Source organism: Jaculus jaculus, chromosome 13, assembly GCF_020740685.1.
Source record: "Jaculus jaculus isolate mJacJac1 chromosome 13, mJacJac1.mat.Y.cur, whole genome shotgun sequence".
Classification (NCBI taxonomy): domain Eukaryota; kingdom Metazoa; phylum Chordata; class Mammalia; order Rodentia; family Dipodidae; genus Jaculus; species Jaculus jaculus.
Genome location: NC_059114.1, coordinates 64,848,391 through 64,869,350, shown reverse-complemented (window position 1 = coordinate 64,869,350; position 20,960 = coordinate 64,848,391). Strand labels below are relative to the sequence as shown.

The window sequence follows — 20,960 nt, the reverse complement described above, 5'->3', positions numbered from 1 at the left end:
GGAGAGAGAGAGAATGGGCATGCCAGGGCTTCCAGCCACTGCAAACGAACTCCAGATGCGTGCATCCCCTTGTGCATCTGGCTAACGTGGGACCTGGGGAACCGAGCCTCGAACCGGAGTCCTTAGGCTACACAGGCAAGTGCTTAACCGCTAAGCCATCTCTCCAGCCCCTATACTGATTTTTAAAACAGACTGATGCCAGGTAACAACTCCAGCAGGGCAAGGGCCATTTGAGGCTTTGTATTATCTTGTGGCCCACTCCACCCGAAATCATATGGAAAGATAATTTTAGGAAATTTTATTCAGCCTAGCCAAGCTAATATACTTCAAATTTATCCAAATCACTTAAGGTACAATTTGCTTATGAACGATAGGATAAATGTTTTTTTGTGGCTGGAAGCCAGGAGAGAGTCAGTCCCCAGACAGTCAGCGTGTCTAGTGCCAGAAGGCACTACATAGGCGACTGGGGGAAATGACCAAGATCTGTCCAAGCAACACATTGTTTAACCTAATTAGCAACAAATAACTGGATGTGATGCCCACACAAGTGCAATAGTGGTACACAGCCATGGTGAGGAATCAATTGCTCTTGATTTGGCTAACTGATCCATTCAGTGGTACTAGACCCTTAGCTGGAGCTGGGAAACAAGTCAGAACCATACCCAAACACAAGCCCACTCTCCAATATCAAGCTACCATTAATCACGGGGTATAAGAGGGCCTACACCTATCAAACTGTCTATCAAAAAAGTAAGTGTTATCTCAATTTTCCGGGTGCTAACTTACTCTCCGTTGGAGAATCTGCTTCTCTTTTCCAGATAGATGCAGATCCTAAGAAGAGAGCTGCCCCAACATACCTCAAAAAGGCCCAACTGAAACTAAGGACAACTAGCGAAATAAGCAAGGGTGATGTTTTCCTGTGAACCGGATACCAGCACAAAGGGGAAGGAGATCAACGCAGAGAAAAATCAACTCCTACCAAATCAGAGAGCCAAAGCCTCAGAGGCCCCCAACACCTCAGCACTGAAGCAGACCAAAAATGAACCCAACATGGCTCAGGGAAATCTTGCGGAAGAGGGGGCGGAAAGAATGTCAGAGTTAATTTACTAGGTTTAAAGATAGCAATTTTTTTCCTTATCATGTCCTAGAGTAGAATAAATGCCAATTCTTCTTTCAGTGCTTAGTACAGATCCTATGTCCTCACAAATATTAGGCATCATTCTAATAGTGATCCACATGCCCAGCCTATTGACTGCCCTTTCAAAAATTAATTCTTGTATTTTGGAAGTATTTTAGACTTATAAAAAACTTGTGAAGATATCATTGTTCCAATATCCCCTATATCTAATTTCCCAAATTATTGTATAATTGTTATAATTCAGGCAATGGCTGTTGCTACTTCTTTCTAGGCTGAATAATTGCATACAGAAGGAAGAGTAACAATTACCACCTGACATTGCTTCCAGTCCTCTAACCTGTGGGTTCAACATTTATTCTTCCAGTTGGTGGACCTAATTTAAAGCAGCACATGTGGAATTCCTACATTATCTCTCTCTCTCTCTCTCTCTCTCTCTCTCCTCTCTCTCTCTCCTCTCTTTCTCTCTGATGAACAACTTCAGTAACTGTAAAAACAAATGGGAGTTTTACATGCTCATGGAAGAAGTGCTCCAGGTTTTTGTGAGACTGTTCAAGTACACAACAAAATACTAATAGAATTTTGTGCTTGTGAAATTAGGTAAGCCTAGAGAAATGATTGGGAGAGAGTTGACACACAAGAGGGGTCATGAAATGTTAGTTTCCTCTCTCCATTCTCAGAGATCACTAAACAGGTTTTTCTGCCCCAGTATTCCACACCTCTACTTTTGTGTGTAGATTGTAATAGCAAAGTGAGCCTGTCCACTGCCCAGTCTTGTTTCTGTCTTATCATGTGAGCTCTCTGTCTTCCCATGAATTCATTTCATGAAGACCAGCACCAGACAGATGGGACTTCCTGATCTTGCTCCTTCAGCCTCCAAAACAAACAAGTAAACTTTCTTTTCTTCTTTCTCTCTCTCTCTTTTCCTTTCTTTCTTTCTTTCTTTCTTTCTTTCTTTCTTTCTTTCTTTCTTTCTTTCTTTCTTTCTTCTTTCTTTCTTTCTTTCTTTCTTTCTTTCTTTCTTTCTTTCTTTCTTTTTCTTTCTTTCTCTCTCTCTCCTTCCTTCCTTTCTTTTTCTTTTTCTTTTTTTCTCCTTCCTTCCTCCTTTCCTCTCTCTCTCTTGTCTTATCTTTTCTTTTGTAAACCTCTAACCTTGGGTATTTTGTGAGCATTTCATAAAACATACTGGTAGAGTGGTCAAATAAGTAACTATATTAAATATATTTTGAGTGATCTGGAGGGCTAGGGAGATGGTTCTGCAATTAAAGGCATTTTCTTACAAAGCCTGATGGCCTAGGTTCAGTTCCTCAGAACCCATGTAGAGCCATATGCACTTACTGGTTCATGAAGCTGCAGTTTGCAGTGGCAAGAGGTCCTGGCATGTCCATCTTCTATTTCTGTCTCTCAAGTAGTTAAAAAAATATCGAATGCTATCTAACTAAGATTCTTACTGTCAGAGAAGAGTTACAAATGTGAAAAAGGGAAAATTAGAATGGATGCGGTAACATGCCTAGTAGTATTTAAGGGTATCATATAGATGTTAATCCATAATTTGTCATATATAGAAACAAATTTCTTTGTATAAAAGAAATCATTGAAAAGGCTGAGTAATTATACTAACAAAAGGCATCATGTAATGACAAAGATTAAAATGTTTTAAGCATCAACTGATCATTCTACTTAAAGATAGTTTTAGTTATTTTTTAGAAGGCAATAAATATTTAGCTGAATTCAAAGAAAAAAGAGAGATAACCTCTGAACACTATTAAGCATGTCCAGAAGTATTTTCAATAATGTGTTAATTTCTTGCTGCTGTAACTTAATAGAAGTGTTGACAATTAAAGTTGAGTTTTAAAAGTTTGCCCATTAAAAGTCGTGTGAGAGTGAAAATAAACCCATGAAATCTTAAAAGCTGCTACTTTCCTGGAACATTTTATATTTATAAAGTCATGTCTATAACATTTACTGACTTATCGATTATTTACATATGTCTTTTTTTAAGGTAGGGTCTCACTCTGTAGCTCTAGGCTAGCCTCAAACTGATAGTGATCCATCTACTTCGGTCTCCTAAGTGTTGGGACTAGAGGCATGTGTCACCATGGCCTGCTAGGTTATATTTTTCCATTGTAAAGTTGTAAATGTTCACTTAACTTCCTTATTTATTTTGCCACCATAGCTACTGTTCTCTGCACAATATAGCTTTGTACTCAGTGTTACAAAGGTGAATAAGATAAAATTTGAGGAAATTTTTACTCACAAAATACTCTGAGTCCAAAGCATGAAGAATGTGGGTGGGATAAAGCAAAGGTTTCAGGGGTGAAGCTTGTCTTAAGGTTTACTTATTTATTTATTTTTATAATGGAGTTGTAATCTGAATTTGTAGGGGTGGAAAACAGGTTGATGGGATCCTAAAGACTTATTTTCCAAGAAGCCAGAATACATGAAGGATAAAAAGAGAAGGTATAGGAAGTTGAGGATGCAATAATTTATTGAATTGTTGGTTTTCTTTCAGAATCAAACACTGGAGAAAGTACCCATGTGCAGAAGCATAAAATATTAGAGAAAAAGGGAGACATTTCTAGAAGCTGCTTCTAAACTGTACTCTGTCAATAGTACTTTTGATGATGCTGTCAAAGCAGGAGGAGGAGTTTGAGGGCCCAGTGTTGGGAGAGCATCCTCTGAGGCTGAAAACAATGTGAAAGTGAAATAGAATATCCCATAGAGGACATGGAGCTGAAGACAAGGGCAGCATGTTTCCTGGAGGAGATAGGTGGTTCACATTATTTGAAATGACTGTTAATGGAAAACTAATTCAGAACACAGAATTTCCAAAACTGCTTTCAGTCCATACTGCCTCTACCTGAGACAGTGTGGGTGACTACTGTGGCCTCACAACCTCCAGGAAAGCAGAACTTCAAACATATTTCCACATCTTCATGGTTGCATATCTCAATCAGGCCAATGAGTCAAATATGAAGTAATGATATGAACTGCTTTTAACACATTACTGAATATATTCTTTTTCTTCTTTTGATAAAAGTCTAATCTCTCTCTTTTGATGTCATGGAAAAGATTCTTCATCTTTTAAGGTTTCTGTCTGTACAATTAGCCAGCAAATGTTAAGGCTCAATTAAAAATATTATTTATTAATTTGAGAGAGATAGGTAAAAAGAGAAAAAGAATGGACATGTCAGGGCATGTAGCCACTGCAAATGAATGCCAGATGCATGTGCCACCTTGTGCAACTGGCTTTTCATGGGCACTGGGGAATCAAACCTGGGTCATCAAGCTTCTCAGGCAAGTGCCTTAACTGATAAGCCATCTCTCTAGCCCAAGGCTCAATTTTTATGTGGTTAATAAGTAATATCTGAGATTAAAAATAGTTAAGCTGTTTTGTAAGAAAATGCTTTTATATTAGATAAAGAGTAAAGGAATATCATATATCCAAAATTAATATTTAGAAGTAAAACTCAGAGTATGTCTATTATAAATTTTTATGTTTTATTTTACTCCCTACAAATAAAAAATTGAAAGAACATATCCTTATTACATTTGGCATATAGTGTGGAATCTATCACCTCTAACCCAAATGTACTTTTCACAGAAGAGACTTCAGAAATAGTAGTTCTACTGTCCCGGTCAACCATAGACCATAGTAAAGGTGTTTTACACATGATTCTTGACTCCAATGCTTAGCTTAATTTTATAGCTCTAAAAATGTTGTCCCAGAACCTTTAATGCTACTCATTTCCTTTCTTAGAAATGAATTGATTATCTGTTGTCTGTTTTGTAAGTATGATCTTGGTTATGAAATGGTCTTTTGCATGCAGCACTGTATTATTTTCATAATGGTTTTCTTAGGACAAAAAGACCGTATGATTCTTTTTGTTTGTATTTTGTTTTGAGACAAATTCTTACTATGTACTTCCTGGCAGGTTTTGCATTTAGCATCTTTTACCTTAGTTTATGGAGTACTGGGAATAGAGGCATGGGCCACCACAGCCAGATCAAGCCATGGTATTCTTAATGACAGCATACGGAGGACCATGATTTGAATCTGAGTAGGGGAAGATAGTGCTTTTATATAATTTCTTCTGGATATTTTATAGCAGGAGGTTCTGAGATGGTTTCTAACTTATATAGAATTCTATTAAACTTGATATATGGGGGAAGTTTTATGAATTTTTATTTTTTTCTGAGGTAGCATAAACTTTTATGAGGTGACATAAAATTCCTTGCCTTTATGGTTTCCAAGATATTTTAGGTTAGAAACTGTGGAGCACAGCATGCTGGCACGGGGAAAGGAAAAGGGCATCTTCTGTTTGTTTTGTGTCAAGTAGGTGACCTTTAGAATCTGAACTAAAACAAATGGACAATGACAGCTTCAGGTTTTCACTGATCTCTCTTGAAAAACGTTATTGCAAATTGTATCTTACCAGAAGTGCTTTTTATAATAAAAATGAATTATTCATGAAAATCTCTTCATTTCATAGTGCACCTGCTGAGAAGGTTTTTCATTGCCTATTTATGTATATGCAAAAGCTGCACAATTAAAACTTTACTATCAAATTTATTTTGCTTTCCTAATGCCTTATAATGCACTATATAAAGGGCAATGACAAACATGTATTTGTATTCATAGAACGTTAAAAAAAAACTAATTAGTATTTGAAAAGGTCACTAAAAAGATCAGAGGAAGACTTGCTGTGACATTCAGCCAGCCAGATGTTGAAATGGTGAGGGCCACATCCGTTTCTTTTGACTGAATCTCTTACCCATTGAATTTGTCTTCTCAGTATTATCTTTTGCTGTCAGCTCCTACATTCTGCACAAGGATTTTTCACTACTTGCTGCCAGCAACAGCCATGGGAGATAACTCCCACATTGTGTATACATGAGCAATTTGACTCTTAACAGGTATCTCATTAGTTCCTCAAAGGAGGTGGAAGTGGAATTACATGGTCAAAACTGTACATTTTTGTGTTGAGGATAACAACATCTTCAAAAGAAGCAAAAGTATTAAAATGCATGTGTAATTCACTACCAAAGATCTCACAAAACAATTCTCATTCATTAGCATATTTCTATTTTGAACTTCATAGATTTATGTTATCTATGTTGCCCGTGTAACAAAATCATTTCTCATAGACTAGTTGTATTTTCATATATTGGTCTTATAGGAATTCCTTAATATATATATTTATTTTTGTTTATTTGTTCATTAATATATTTATTTTTTTCCAATCATTTCTTCAATTATTAAGCAAAAAATGTTCTAGGTACTATGCTAGGCTTCTAGTGAGACAGAGATGAAAGTGGGTTTCTGCCTTTAGAAACTTAAAGATCAGTGGCAGAGATATCCACATAAATTTATGTTTTCAAGTCATTGGAAATGGGCCATGACTATGCCCCCAGAGCTTTGGGAACTCAGAAATAAGGTCCCTAACTTCTCTAGATGTTGGAGCAGTGACAGTACTGACTGTTCAGGGAAACTTTCTCCTGAGCATGTATCCAGAGGTGAGAGTAAGCTAGCCACATGAATAAGGAGGAGAAGGGCTTTCTAAGGAGAGCTTACAACATAGGCAAGTGAAACCATGCCATGTTGAGGAAACTACCCTCAGGCTGGGTGCAGGGTATGGTGGGAAGGCTTTTCTGTGGTAGACTCCTGGATGCACATCCTCAATGCAGTGATGAGCCACTGCAGCACTTGAAGCTGGCAGACCATGATCAGAAATAGAAATATAAGTTCATTCTAAAGTAAGTAGGAAATGAGAGTAAAGGAGAGTAACTAGAAGCAAGGAAATTTTAATCAAAATCAAGGAAAGTAGCACTAACTAACTTAGGCCAACAATGGTGGGGTAATAAGGAGATAACAGATCTGAACACTGTGTTATTAGCAGGACATTGTCATCGCTCACATTTGAGGGATGAAGGCATGTTAGTTTGATGACAGTGTTGTTCAGGATGGAATCTATAGAGGAGAAAACGACAATAGTTGAGTCATGGCATTTTTTTTTTTTTTTGTCAAGCAATTATACAGCACCCCAAAGTAGCAGTAACATAAATTACAAAAGTATAAAAGCACTGTTTTTTGAGGAGACCTGGATTTTATTTGTCAGTTTTGGAAAGCTAAATATTCATAAATGTGTAGGCCATTCAAATGCTCTGAGCCTCAAATTCCTTCAGTTATTAAATATGAAAAGAACTCTTTATATGTTTTTTTTAAGTAAAGTGCATTGATGCTCTCACAAGGCATACTCCACTTTACTTTTTTAAAAATTTTGTTTATTGGGCTGGAGAGATGGCTTAGCAGTTAAGCGCTTGCCTGTGAAGCCCACGGACCCCGGTTCGAGGCTCGCTTCCCCAGGTCCCACGTTAGCCAGATGCACAAGGGGGCGCACGCGTCTGGAGTTCGTTTGCAGAGGCTGGAAGCCCTGGCGCGCCCATTCTCTCTCTCTTCCTCTATCTGTCTTCCTCTCTGTGTCTGTCGCTCTCAAATAAATAAATAAAATAAAAAATATTAAATTTTGTTTATTTATGTATTTATTTATTAGATAATGACAGGCAGAGAGAGAAAGAGGAAGAGAGGAGAGAGAGAGAATGGGTGCACTAGGACCTCCAGCCACTGCAAATGAACTCCAGATGCGTGCGCCCCCTTGTGCATCTGAATAACGTAGGTCCTGAGGAATCAAGCCTTGAGCTGGGGTCCTTAGGCTTCACAGGCAAGCGCTTAACTGCTAAGCCATCTCTCCTGCCCTCTTTATATGGTTTTAAGAAATATATCAACCATAGAAACTTTTTAGGTATGGAAACAGGGAGGTCAATTTCTTTTTCTTTTTCTTTATTTATTTGCAAGGGGAGAAAGAGAGAGAGAGAGAGAGAGAGAGAGAGAGAGAGAGAGAGAATATATGGGTGTGCCAGGGCCTCCAGCAATTCAAGCAAACTCCAGATACATGCGCCACTGTGCGTCTGGCCCTATATGGGTACTTGGGAATCAGACCTGGGTTGTTAGGCTTTGCAGGCAAACACCTTAACCACTGAGCCATCTCTCCAGCTCTAGAACTTTGAATAAAGAAAATCAGCATATCAACAACCTCACAAGTGGAACTGTGCTCCTGAAAAATGATCCTATCCATAAAACTAAGACTTGTGATAAGTTTTAGAAATCAGGGAGTGGTAAAGAGAGTGGTCAAGGGTCCCTTCATATGCAGCCTTTGCATGCTCTGGGCTAATGCAGACTTTCTTACTAAACAGTGCACAACAGTAAAAAGTGATAGTTTCTTTTTTATCCTTGAGGCATGCAATGTTTTAATAGTGATTTGTTTTGACTAAAGCTAAAAAAACAGTGATTTGGTATCATAACTAGAGAAAATTTTACTATACTATTAAAGTTATGAACCTTCAGCTACATATCTGTATTAAACTCTATTAACATAAGGAATATAAGTGCCTACTCTTTAAATATGAAAATATTTCATTATGCCTTAAGGAAACCTGAAAGATTTTTGGAGTATGAGGAATTCCTTTGTAAATTGTTGTAAGATACATACATTATTTAAGGTGAGTCAATTTTAGGAGTGTAAAATGTGATCTTTTTTTAAAAAAACTGCAAAATGCATTAGGATTGTATTAGCTTTTGTTGAAGTAGAATCCTTATCAACTCTCATGTCCACTATTGAAGTCTGAGTGCTGGCCTATGCCACAGATCAGAGCACTCACATTAACTAGCCCCCTTCTTGCAATAGCTTAACTTTCCTTCCATTTCCTAATCTTTGCTCTAAAGTCTCTCTGAAATGGTTTCAGTTTTCATCCTGTTTTTTGGCTTCTATTCATCCCACTGAGCTTTTTTTTTTTTAAATTTTTATTTATTTGTTTGAGAGCGACAGACACAGAGAGAAAGACAGATAGAGAGAGAGAGAGAGAATGGGCGCGCCAGGGCTTCCAGCCTCTGCAAACGAACTCCAGACGCGTGCGCCCCCTTGTGCATCTGGCTAACGTGGGACCTGGGGAACCGAGCCTCGAACCGGGGTCCTTAGGCTTCACAGGCAAGCGCTTAACCGCTAAGCCATCTCTCCAGCCCTTTCTTTTTCTTTTTTTTTTTTTTTAACATCTCCTTCCCTCTCCTTTTCCATCTAAGTACTCTACTTCTCCTTCTGCATTACTTGGGTATGTCTTTACCCTGGGCACAAGCTTATGACCTACTCCGTACCTTCCTCCCTTTCATTGCCTCAACCCACCTCCCACTCTGCCATAACAGAGCATATACTTGCTTGGGCCTGATTGACCACTGTCCTTACTAAATCATGCTTTCTTTGAATACAGTAATATGTTTTCCCTCTTCATTTTTACTTACCCAGAGTTTCAAATTGAATTTGTCACAAAGCATGTCTTAAATAAATTCTAGGCAATGAATGAGTGAATATGTAAATCAATGCATATTCCACTTAATACATGTCCCTTTATGCATGCCTTTCATTTTTTCCCCTTTGTGAAGATTCGTGGACAGCCCAAGGCTGGCCATGCAGGAGAATGGAAAAATTATGCCCACAAAACCATCTGGGTACTCACCATGCTTAGCTCTTCCTAATCCTTTGTTCTGGATAACTAAATAGGTAGTTACTAACTTCCTCAGTTGATAGAGTGAAATAATTTAATTTGAATAAATTACATTTGGCAAAAGTAATCTGTTATATAATTATATATAATGGCAGGGTTTTCTTTTATTACTGAAGTTCATAATAATAAGTGATCAACACATATAGTGTCCAATTATATTTGATTTATATTAGTCTTCTAATTTTTATTAATTGAAGATTTGTTATAAAGATTTGAGAATATAGGAGCACCCAAATGTTGGGCTTCTATCTAAAGTTAAATAAGGGATTATATTTTTATTCTATTGATAACCTTCTATTTATACCAATATCCAGGTTATTAATCTTGCATCAACAACCAGATTTACTTCTCCATCAACTTTTGTCTCTTTCACACAAAATCTTTCTTACTTCCATAGTAGCCTTCTAGCAACACAGTCAAGGCCTAGCATTCAATGTTGAGAAACATTCCTTGTTTGAGGTTCTGATGGAATAAAACACAAACCACTTAGTTCTGTATGTCAAGAAAGCCACACCCTGATTGTAAGGTGAACTCTTAGATTTCTTTGGATGCAGAAGTGATGACTAAAAACCCCAGACTGCCCTGCCAACTTATCCATATTCAAACACCAATGGACCAAAAGAGTTTTTCATGAGCACAATCATTTAGCTTCCTTTGTTTCTGTTCCATCTACTGCTTAGAAGATGTCATTTGGTATATAGCAAATCTCACTAAATATACACAGAAGTTTTAAAACGATACTGCTCCGAGAATTTATCTTCCGAATTCTGAGGTTCAAATGATAAAGAGGACAATTATACAAACTCACATGGGTTTAGACATCCTCACCACAGCCCAGAGTGATATGTGTGCCATTATCAGGAATATATTCATGATAATTCCACTAATGTTCCATCTGCTTTACAAGATTTACAAGAAAAGATTCAGGTCATGTTAGACACCATTTGGTAAATAGCTCTAAAAATAGATTTTTTAGATCTTCATGATGAAAGAAAATATGCCTATTATTTCTAGTAACAGTAACTATTAATTTCAGGACCTTGTGTACTGAAGTTACTGCTATTTTATCTCTTCTTACAGTCACCTTACACTCAGGTGGTTCTGAGACAATCTAACTCCATCTACCTGGGTTCCTTCGATTGCCCTCCAAAGCCAAAAGGTCTACCAGAATGGGAAACCTAAAGACCTTTGCTGGGTACCCACTCCCTCTTAACTCCTTGCTTTTAGTCTTTCATCTCAACAGTTTCTTCCATGACTGTCCTCATACGTTTCACCAATGTACGTTAGGATATTCTCAGTTAGACCCACTGAAGAATTTTCCCAACTGCCATTCCCAATGACTCCACTCAGATCAAAAAAGCAAGATCAATTATTGCCCCAATTCCCTAATGGCAGTTAGGGATGCTTCTCCAGAGATGGGATTGATGCAGTTTAGAATGCCTGGGCCCGGAACATGAAAAGCAAAAATGTTCTTAAATTTGTCCTTAAAATCTCCAATTTGCTAGAGTTCAGAGAAGGATCTCTCCTCTCCTTATCTCTTGCCTCAAGGGGTTCCCTAGATCTGTTTTCCCATTGACAACCTAAGTGCCTGCCTGGGAAGGGGTTCCCCTTTTTGAGAATTAAGATGTAAATATGATCTCAAACTTGATTATGGCTGGCCTCTTCTTGAGGCAGCTCCTTGAGTCCAGACCAATCAGCTCTCTCTCAGAACTCACCTTAGCCTGAGAGTGAAGCCCACTGTAATAGATTATAAATAATGCTTACTGGGTAGGGAAGGCCTCTTCTTGGGTGTTCATATTTCCTGATGCCTAAACATCCAGGTCCCTTTCCTGGTAGGCCTTCCAGTATAGTAGCCTGGCTGTCTGGGCTAGGATGTGGGAAGAGGATCTTTACCACCACATGGGCTGTCTAACCCCTCCTATGTTCCACGTGGTACTTTGAAGTTCCTTCTCTTAATCCAATAAGGTCCCTCTTAACCTTACCAATTTTTTTTTTTTTTAAAAGAAAGGAAGGAAAGGAAGCCATGTCTAGACTAAGATTCAAACCAATTGGCCTCTGTACCTCTTCTTTGTTATAAAGCACATAGTTAGATTACTATCTCTGAATTTCTTAAGTTTATGCAGCATGCTATTCATGACATTCTTCTTATTTTATCTTGTTTTCTTTTCCTCTAGTAAGATAAAATTAAAATATTGGCTCAATGCCATAGTACTTGAAAACTCTTTTCAACTGACTGATTCCTTTGTTAACCTTCTCTTATCCTTTTAATAAAATGTAATCTCCTTGTCAGTATTTTCATGCTTCTTGAATATCTATAATAGCCAAATCATTCTCATAGGATATAATTAATAATGCCCATTTAATTCTTCTACCAGATTTTTATCTTTCTTGGAACTGATCTTTGCCATAATGACTTTTGGCTGTAAAATGGCTTCAAGAAATGATTTACACATAGCTTTTGGAATGGTGGTGGGTTTTTTTTTTACTATCCCCTATGATGTATGATTTTTAGTTTGTTGGTATTTTTCTCATTAGTTTTGTTGAATCAATGAATATACACTACCTGCATTTATCAGGGAAGGTTTCATAAGTTTTAGGACTAACTTGTTTGTTATGGGGTTATATATGCCCAGTATCTGTAGTATCATCTATTAGATGTGGAGGAAATTATAAAACAAAATCCAGTAACTGGAACTATGAAATAGAAACAAAAAAATCAGTAATTTGGGAGTGTGTTTGAGTCAGCTTAGGGAGATGTTTGAAGAAATGATGCTCTTGGGATCAAATATCTAATGCTTAACTTTTTTTTTTTTTTCTGCTAGAAGGAAGGTTTGCATACCTTGGATACACAGGACATGCTAGACATACATTCTTCCTTTTTGCATTTTGTATTTTTCTTTTTGTTTCTTTTCTTTCTTTCCTTTTCTTTCTCTTTTGAGGTAGGGTCTCTTTCTAGCCCAGGCTGATCTGGAATTCACAATGTAGTCTCAGGGTGGTCTTGAACTCACAGAAATCCCCCTACCTCTGCCTCCATAGTGCCGGGATTAAAGGTGTGCGCCACCATGCCTGGCTGCGCTTGTATTTTTCTAAATTTGTAGCTCAACTATAAGAACAAAGCAACAGTTATTTCAGACACATGGCAATGAAACTTCATTTTCTTTAGGCAGCTCAGCCTGCCCTTGTCACGGTATATATGGAGTTAACGCATGTCATCAGGGAATCCTTAATGTTTGCTTTTATTGGAGATGACAATGCTCATCCTCTTTTTGTTGGTTCTTTTGCAGCTCAGGAGAGGATTCCAACCTCTTGGTTGCATTGTTTGGCTGGTGTTTAGATACAGTTATCTTTCCATGACTCATGAGCATCATGAGTTGTGGTCACATGTCATAGATACCTCATAAAGTAATAGTAGTTGGTAGTTTGAAGAAAAGTATGAATTACATGTACAACAAATACATATATTAAAACATGGCTTTCCATGTAGACTCATTGCCTACAATCATGGTGAACATCCCCAACACCTCGAGGTTCTCTGTAGGAAGTATGGCAAGCATCAACCACACAACTGACCTTGTATAATAAGAACAAGCATAGCGATTCTCTGTGTGGGTATGGAAAACATAATTATGACAGGAAACAGAATGGCTAAGTAAGCTGATTTTCTGGGAAAAGTCTAGACTACAAAGAAGATTGTGTTGAAGCATAGTGGATTCAGCAGATTTAAGAATGCTGACTAGTAAGAGATGCTTTCTTTTTTCTTCTCCTCCTTCTTTTTTTTTTTTCTTTTTTCTTCCTTTTTTTATTTTGCTAAGGCCTGTTGTGCTCCTCTAGGCAAAAGAGGCCACCATGAGGTGGATCAACTCCTGAGGAGCAATTTCCTCTTTCTCTCAGTATGAAAGTTATATGTGGGGGGTGAAACCTAATGTAAGCATGCAGAATGGGAGAGTGATACACACTTTTTAAACAGGGAGGAGATAAGAAAAAAAAGGTCTAAGTGACCTGGTTGTAAACCTCATTCTTTTGTTTTATTATGAATGCAATACGATCTTGAGATTATTTTCACTTCAAAAATATGTACTTGTGGTTAAGCTGATTTAACATGTTTTTCTTGGAGGAGAAAAAAATTCTAGAGTAGACTCAGGACAAGCTTTCAGCACATTCCTTTCTGCCAATACTTGTCACTAAGTTCTTTTGTAATTTAGTACAAATGCCTGCTGGAAAGGGTTTCTTAGTCTTTCCTTACTGAATCAGCATTCATGCACTGTCTGTTATCCATTGCACCCTCATTTTATGTATACTTGGTTTATATTATTTTGAGCTTTCTAAGACTTTATTAAGGGATTTTAAAAATCAAAGTGAAGACATCTTTTTTTTTTTTTTGTTTTGTTTTCATGGGACTTTTAAAAGGGTAGAAATACTATTTACCTTACAGTTGTTAGAAATAATTAGCGGAACTGTTTTTATTTATAGTTTGATTATAAATGTCAGTAGTAACACAGAAAATGAAGAAATCTATAGTGTTAATTACCATTTAGAGTCCATTTTTATAAGCACTGCCTAAATTAAAAGAAAAAAATAACACCAATTAAAGAGATCTTACTTTTCCTTCTGCCAGAGCATCAAGGAATATCCACATGTAATGAGATGAAAACATCCTATCCTGCTTGACACATGTCATGCGGGATGCGAAATGGACAGCATCTCTGAGGCTCAGCTCTTGATGGAGAATGCCTTTCTTCCTTAACGAGAAACCGCAGAAGGCAGTTCTGAAGATCTCAGAATTGTCATGACAGGGTATAGAACAACACATGGTCCCTGAGGCAGACTAATCCTATGTCATTCAATACCAAAAGAAAAACTGTCAACTGTTTCAGAAAAACAAAGAGCCCGGAACTGAAGAATAGATGAGTAAACATGAAAGAAATTGATTTTGAAATATTTGGTTTGAAATGTGTTTTAATTTCTCAGTCTAAACACATGTTGTTGCTGATCTGGAATTTTAAACCACTGTTTGGATTGTGAAAGTGAGTGCTTTGGAAATTGTTGGGAAGAATATTCTCTCAGAAGGCTTTTCACTAACAATTTTTAAATGAACCCAAATAAAATGAATTATAATATATTAGTTTCATATTATTTTTTGAGCATTACTATATGTGAGCAACAGGGCAAAAGAAGCAATCTGGGCTGGAGAAATAGATTAGCAGTTAAGCTCTTGCCTGTGAAGCCTTAGCACCCCGGTTCGAGGCTTGATTCCCCAGGACCCACGTTAGTCAGATGCACAAGGGGGCGCATGCACCTGGAGTTCATTTACAGTGGCTGGAGGCCCTGGCCCCATTCTCTCTCTCTCTCTCTCTCTCTATCTGCCTCTTTTTGTTTGTCACTCTCAAATAAATAAATAATTTTTTTAAAGAAGCAATCTTTTCAAAATTAAAGAAATGCATTTGAAATGTATAGCATTTTCTCAAAATTTGACATATAGTAGGCTCTTCTTGGACCCACACTAAGGGATTGAATTGCTCATGTAAGAGATGAATCTTAATATACTCACAATGCAGTGGTGAAATTCTGTTCTGAAGTATTTTTGTTCTTTACAAACAGAAGTTCTGCTTTTTATTAAAATTTATTTTTATTAGATATAAAATTTTAGTATTTAAAGCAAAATTAATAAATATTCTTCCTGAAACTACAAATAGTATTTATGTTTCTAATTAGGAAGTCAACTTTCAATCCCACTCTGCAGAAAGTCACAACTTTTACAAGATAGGTGAATAGCTAGTCCCCCTTTTGTTCTCTTTATAGGTAATATACACATGTTTTATATGCATCCTTTTATTAAAATATAACAATATTGGGAATATTTTTTAATTGGGAATATCAAAAGATTTAAATTAATAAAGTGGAAGGTGATATTTCATGTTAAGACCAGAACCAAACAGTCAGAGCTGGAGAGATAGCTTAGCAGTTAAGGTGCTTGCTGGCAAAGTCAAAGGACCCAGGTATGATTTCTTAGCACCCAAATAAAGCCAGATGCACAAAGAAGCACATGCATCTGGAATTTGTTTGCAGTTGCCGGAGGCCCTGGTGTGTTCATTCTGTCTATCCTTATCTCTTTCTCTCTAAAATAACTTTTAAAAAATAAATAAAAACCAAACAATCAAATGCTGTATTTTTTAAGGAGTTGTCTCAATGAAGATAAGTAAACCAGCACTACTTTGGTAATATTTCATATTATAATAAGAATATTTCTTATCTATGCCAATGGAATAAATGAGAAAAATATTATAATAAAAATTTTAAACCAGGTTACTCCACCAAATTAAATGGCTATTATCTGTGAAACAGTGTGCTAGAATTTATCTGTACACAAATAAAAGAGATTACCTGGGTCTTATCAGCTAATCAGTAAAATGGGTAGTAAGGTCTGACATAGGAGGGTACATCCAATACAATTATTGTAGCAAAAAAAAATAAAATAATGTAACCTTTGGGGCAGAAGAAAATAATTATGTTCATCATTCTAGTAGTAGAGCTGATTTTGATTGTGATAATATGGGTACTGTGTGCTAAATTTGAATACAGTCAGAGTTCAGTAATTGGCACAAGTTTTATTTCTCAGTAGATAAAGCCCCATCAAAAGTAGAAGAGCATCTGTCCATAGCACTCTTTGCTACACATTAGGCATTGCTGGATCAGATATTAGGGTTTCCTCTTTAAAGGAAAGAAGGACAAATGCATCACCAGATCATTCCTTAGGGGCAGGTGTGGAGTTTTCTCTCATTGTCAGCTCAAGGTCTGACAATAGGAGAAGCTTGATGAATGTTTGTTGAATAAATGCGAAAAATGATAAAGAAAAGCTAGGATTAAAACTGGTTAATGCCAATTCATGATGTTTTAAGAATTGTCCCTCTTAAAAGACTGTATTTATGTTGCTAACATTTCTTTTGTTTGTTAACATGATTGGGAATAGGTCAATTAAAAAGCCATTTGGAGTTACCAAGTATTAGATTTTACTTAAAATTAATTATTTACATGTATTAGATTTATCAAAGCTAATAATTATTAATGACAATTTGATGTATAAATGAAGTTTCCTATATTCTGGTATGATTGAATTACATAGGGCAGGCTTATAAAATACACCAAATATGCCATGGAAGTGGCCCACCCTACTCCAAAGCAATGATCACTATCACAATGTTTGAGAGTTTTCTCTTGAATACAGTGAGAACAATTAAAGACTATAAAGTAAAAAAGGGTATTTAGCAAAGTTTGTAAATGTTGTACCTAATTGCTTATTTTACTTGACAGAATTTACAGATGCAGAATACAACTGAGATAGAAAGAATGTTATGGATGTTTTAGAATGCACTGTAGATTACGTGACTATTAAAATACGTTTTCTAAAAACAGTATTTCACAAAGTGGTCTCAGCTGGCTTCAAACTCATAATTTTCCCACCTCAGCCTCTGAGTTACTGGGAATATAGATGTGCCCTATCACAATAGGCTAAAATGGGAATGTCTTTATCATACGATTTGGTAGCAAATTTATCATTGTTTAAATACTCCTTTCCTCCCTTCTTCCCACTCTTTATCCCTTCTTCCATCCCTCTTTTTCTCCCTCCCTTCTCCCCTCCCCTTCCCTCATTCCCTTCTTCCCTTTCTTACTGCCTCCCTTCTTCTCAATTTTCTTCCTTTTCCTTTCCTTTTGTTCTTAATTTTGACCAAGATAAATAATCAAACCTGCCAACCTCTAACTACCCAATTTTGGTCTGTACCATGAATAGTTATGGGATTTTTAATTACAACTTCTACTTTCCTAAATATTTTTGTTCTCTAGAGGATTTTGCTTTTAATATTTGGTGTCAATGCTCTTTGCTTGTCAACAAGTCAGACGTCCCTTCTGCCCATGTTAGAGAAATCAGGGCTAAGATCTGTAGTAAAGTGGATTTAAAAAAAAAAAAAACACTTGAAATAAATTATACAGACTTTTATGAATAATTATTGATCTAATAAAATTAATGATTATAGCTTAACTTTTCCTAGAAAAGATAATAGGAACTATTGCCAAGAATTGTCCAGAACTGGAGAATTCACTTCTTCACCTTATTTTAAGTTAAAATGGAGCTGACACTAACTTCCTACTGAGATTTTCTTCAAAATAGTTAATATTATTTTATATTACTGGGATGATTGACCACTTAATTTCATATCATGTTCTTGATAATGTTTGTAGACTAATTTGATTAATGAGAACATCTATCCAAATAACTTTGAAGAATACTGCCACTTTGGGGAAACTGAATAGTGTGATTGACTTATGATTATTTGTGAGTGCATACTATCAGAGTACTAGCTGTGATGACATTGTGTGCATGGAAACCTGCTCACCAGAAGGTTAAAAGTAAGATGTAACAGTTGAAGGAATGAAAATTGTCACTCAAATATGCAGTGACCATGATTTTTATTATAAATTTAGAAGCTCAGTTTCAATTTTTTTGACAGTTTTCAAAGAGAAACTGCATCAAATATTATTTGTTCATGTTAAGCGTTATTTTATAAAATATTTATTTTATTAATTAATTTATTTAAGAGATCTAGAAAGAGAGAGAGAGAGAGCATGACGGATAGATATAATGGGCATGCCAGGGCCTTCAGCCACTGCAAACAAACTCCTGATACATGTGCCAAATTGTGCATCCGGCTTATGTGGGTACTGGGGAATTGAACCTGGGTCCTTAGGCTTAAGCACAAATGCCTTAACTGCAAAGCCATCTCTGCAGCCCATGGAGAGACTTTTAATTAATTTATTTTTATTTATGGACATAGTTACTTTTTAAACAACACAAGTTGGTACCATCCTTTCCCTCATTTTGCCCCTTGCCTCTTTTCAAAAGGGGCCCTCCTTGTTGAAGATGCAGGTCATCCCCATGGGGACTGTGAATCATGCATTGTAGGGGCAGCATTCAGTTATGGGGGAGAGGCAATGACTCTTTGCATAATGTCCCAATTTGTTGCTCTAACAATCTTTCCACCCCCTCATCTGCAAAATTCCCTGAGCCATGTTGGGTGCATTTAACTCTATTTTAGTGATGGGATCACTGAGAAAGCAACACTCTTACTCACTTTGACAATTCCTCTGTGGTTTCAGCTGGAGCTGGGCTGCAGTGTGATGGGTTGTTTATCTCCTAAGGTTCCACTCCTGTCTGTAAAAGAGAAGCAGATTCTCCAATGGAGAGTGAGGTCAGCTCAGCTTAAATGGGTAAGAGTGATTAATTTAGAGAGAATTTAATGGGTTAAGACCCTCTTATACTCCAAGATTAGTGGGAACTTGGCAATGAAAAGGTATGCACTAAAATCAAGTAGCTGTAGTTACTTGATCACTTGAGTCTTTCCCCATTAAGTATTATTTGATCTATGGGTGCTTTATATTTAGCCTTTATTGTGTTGAGGTATAAACCCTCCATGCCTATTCTTTGCAGCATTTTGATAATGAAATATTATATTTTGTCAAAGACGTAGTTGGCAACAATTGAAATGGTAATGTGATTTTTTTGGTTAAGGTTATTTATATGGTGTATTAACATTGAGCGATTTCCATATGTTGAACCATCCCTGCATCCCTCTGTTGAAGCCTAGTTCATCAAGGTGGATAAGGCTTGTGATGTGTTGTTGAATTTGGTTTGTGAGGGTTTTGTTCATGATCATTGCATCTATTTTCATCAAGTACATAGGCCTATAGTTTTCTTTCCTCTGTCTGGTTTTGGTATTAGGGTGATGCCAGTATTAAGAAAGGAGTTGGGAAGAATTACCTGGTCTACAATTATGTGAAACAGTTTGAGACAAACTGGTTTCATTTTTTCAATGAAGGTTTGATAGAATTTGGCTGAGAAGCCATCTGGTTCTGGACTTTTGTTTTTGAGGAAGTTTAGATCACTTTTTAAATTTCCATGTATGTAAAAGGTATATGTTGGAGATTAATCTGCTCTGTATTGTTTTGGTAGGTAGTTTGCATCTAGAAATTCTTCCATTTCTTCCAGAATATCCAATTTTGTGGGATAGAGGCTTTGGAAGTATGCCCTGATGATTTTTCCAATGTCATTGATGTCTGTTGTCATTTCTCCTTATTCATTTCTGATTTTGTTAATTTGACACTTATCCTTTCTTTGGTTGATCAAATTGGCCAGGTGTTTGTTAATCTTGTTTATTTTTCTTCAAAGAACCTGCTTTTTGTTTCATAGATTTTTAAAATTATTTTCTTAAGCCAGGCATGGAAGTGCATACCTTTAGTCCCAGCACTCGGGAGGCAGAGCTAGGAAGATCACAGTAAGTTTGAAGCCACCCTGAGACTACATAACTATATAGTGAATTCCAGGTCAGCCTGGGCTAGAGTGAGACTATACCTCAAAATATAACAACAAAAAAATTATTTTCTTAGTTTCCAATTAATTAGTTTTTGCTCTGATCTTGATGGTTTCTTTTGACCTGGAGCTCTTTGGGTTGGATTTTCCTTGTTTTTTTTTTTTTTTTTTTTTTTTTTCCCAGTGATTTTAGGAGGAATGTTATGTTATTAAGTTAGGATTTCTCTGCCTTTGTAATGAAGGCATTAATCACTGTAAATTTTCCCCTTAAGACTGCCTTCATTGTGTCTGATAAGTTTTGGTAGTTTGTGTTTTCATTATCATTCAATTCTAGGAATTATACAATTTCTTTTTTGATTTCTTCCACAACCCATTCATTGTTTAAAAGTCTCCAATAGCTAGTGTAGTGGAGTTCTTGCTGTGTCTCTTGTTTTAAATTTCTAGCTTTAAAGCATTGTGATCTGATATAATGCTGGAAGTTACTTCAATCTTCTTGATTTATGGAGGAACATTTTGTCAGGTAATATAGGGTCTATTGTGAACAATGTTTCATGGGCTGCTGAAAAGAACGTGTACTCTGTAGAATAGGGGTGGAAAGTTCTGTAGATGTCCAGTAGGTCTAGTTGATGTATGGTGTTGTTTAGCTCCATTTTTCCTTATTGATTTTCTGCTTGGATGATCTGTCTATTGATGATAGTGGAGTATTGATGTCTTCAACTTTGATGGTGTTGATGTTTATTTCTGTTTTGTTGTTATGTAGGTTTTGTTTTATAAACATTGGTGTACCTCTGTTTGGTGCACATTTATGATTGTGATGTGCTCATGTTGGATCGCTCACTTGATGAATAA

The 20,960-nt window shown here is 36.6% G+C and overlaps 1 long non-coding RNA gene across 1 annotated transcript in view; it reads left to right on the top strand.

The window, feature by feature from the left end:
* The first annotated feature begins 1,949 nt into the window (after window positions 1-1,949).
* Window positions 1,950-20,960, top strand: part of LOC123454119 — a 40,520-nt gene continuing 21,509 nt past the window's right edge. The window contains exon 1 of the long non-coding RNA XR_006633165.1: window positions 1,950-2,024. This is a non-coding gene — a long non-coding RNA (uncharacterized LOC123454119). The remainder of the gene's footprint in view (window positions 2,025-20,960) is intronic.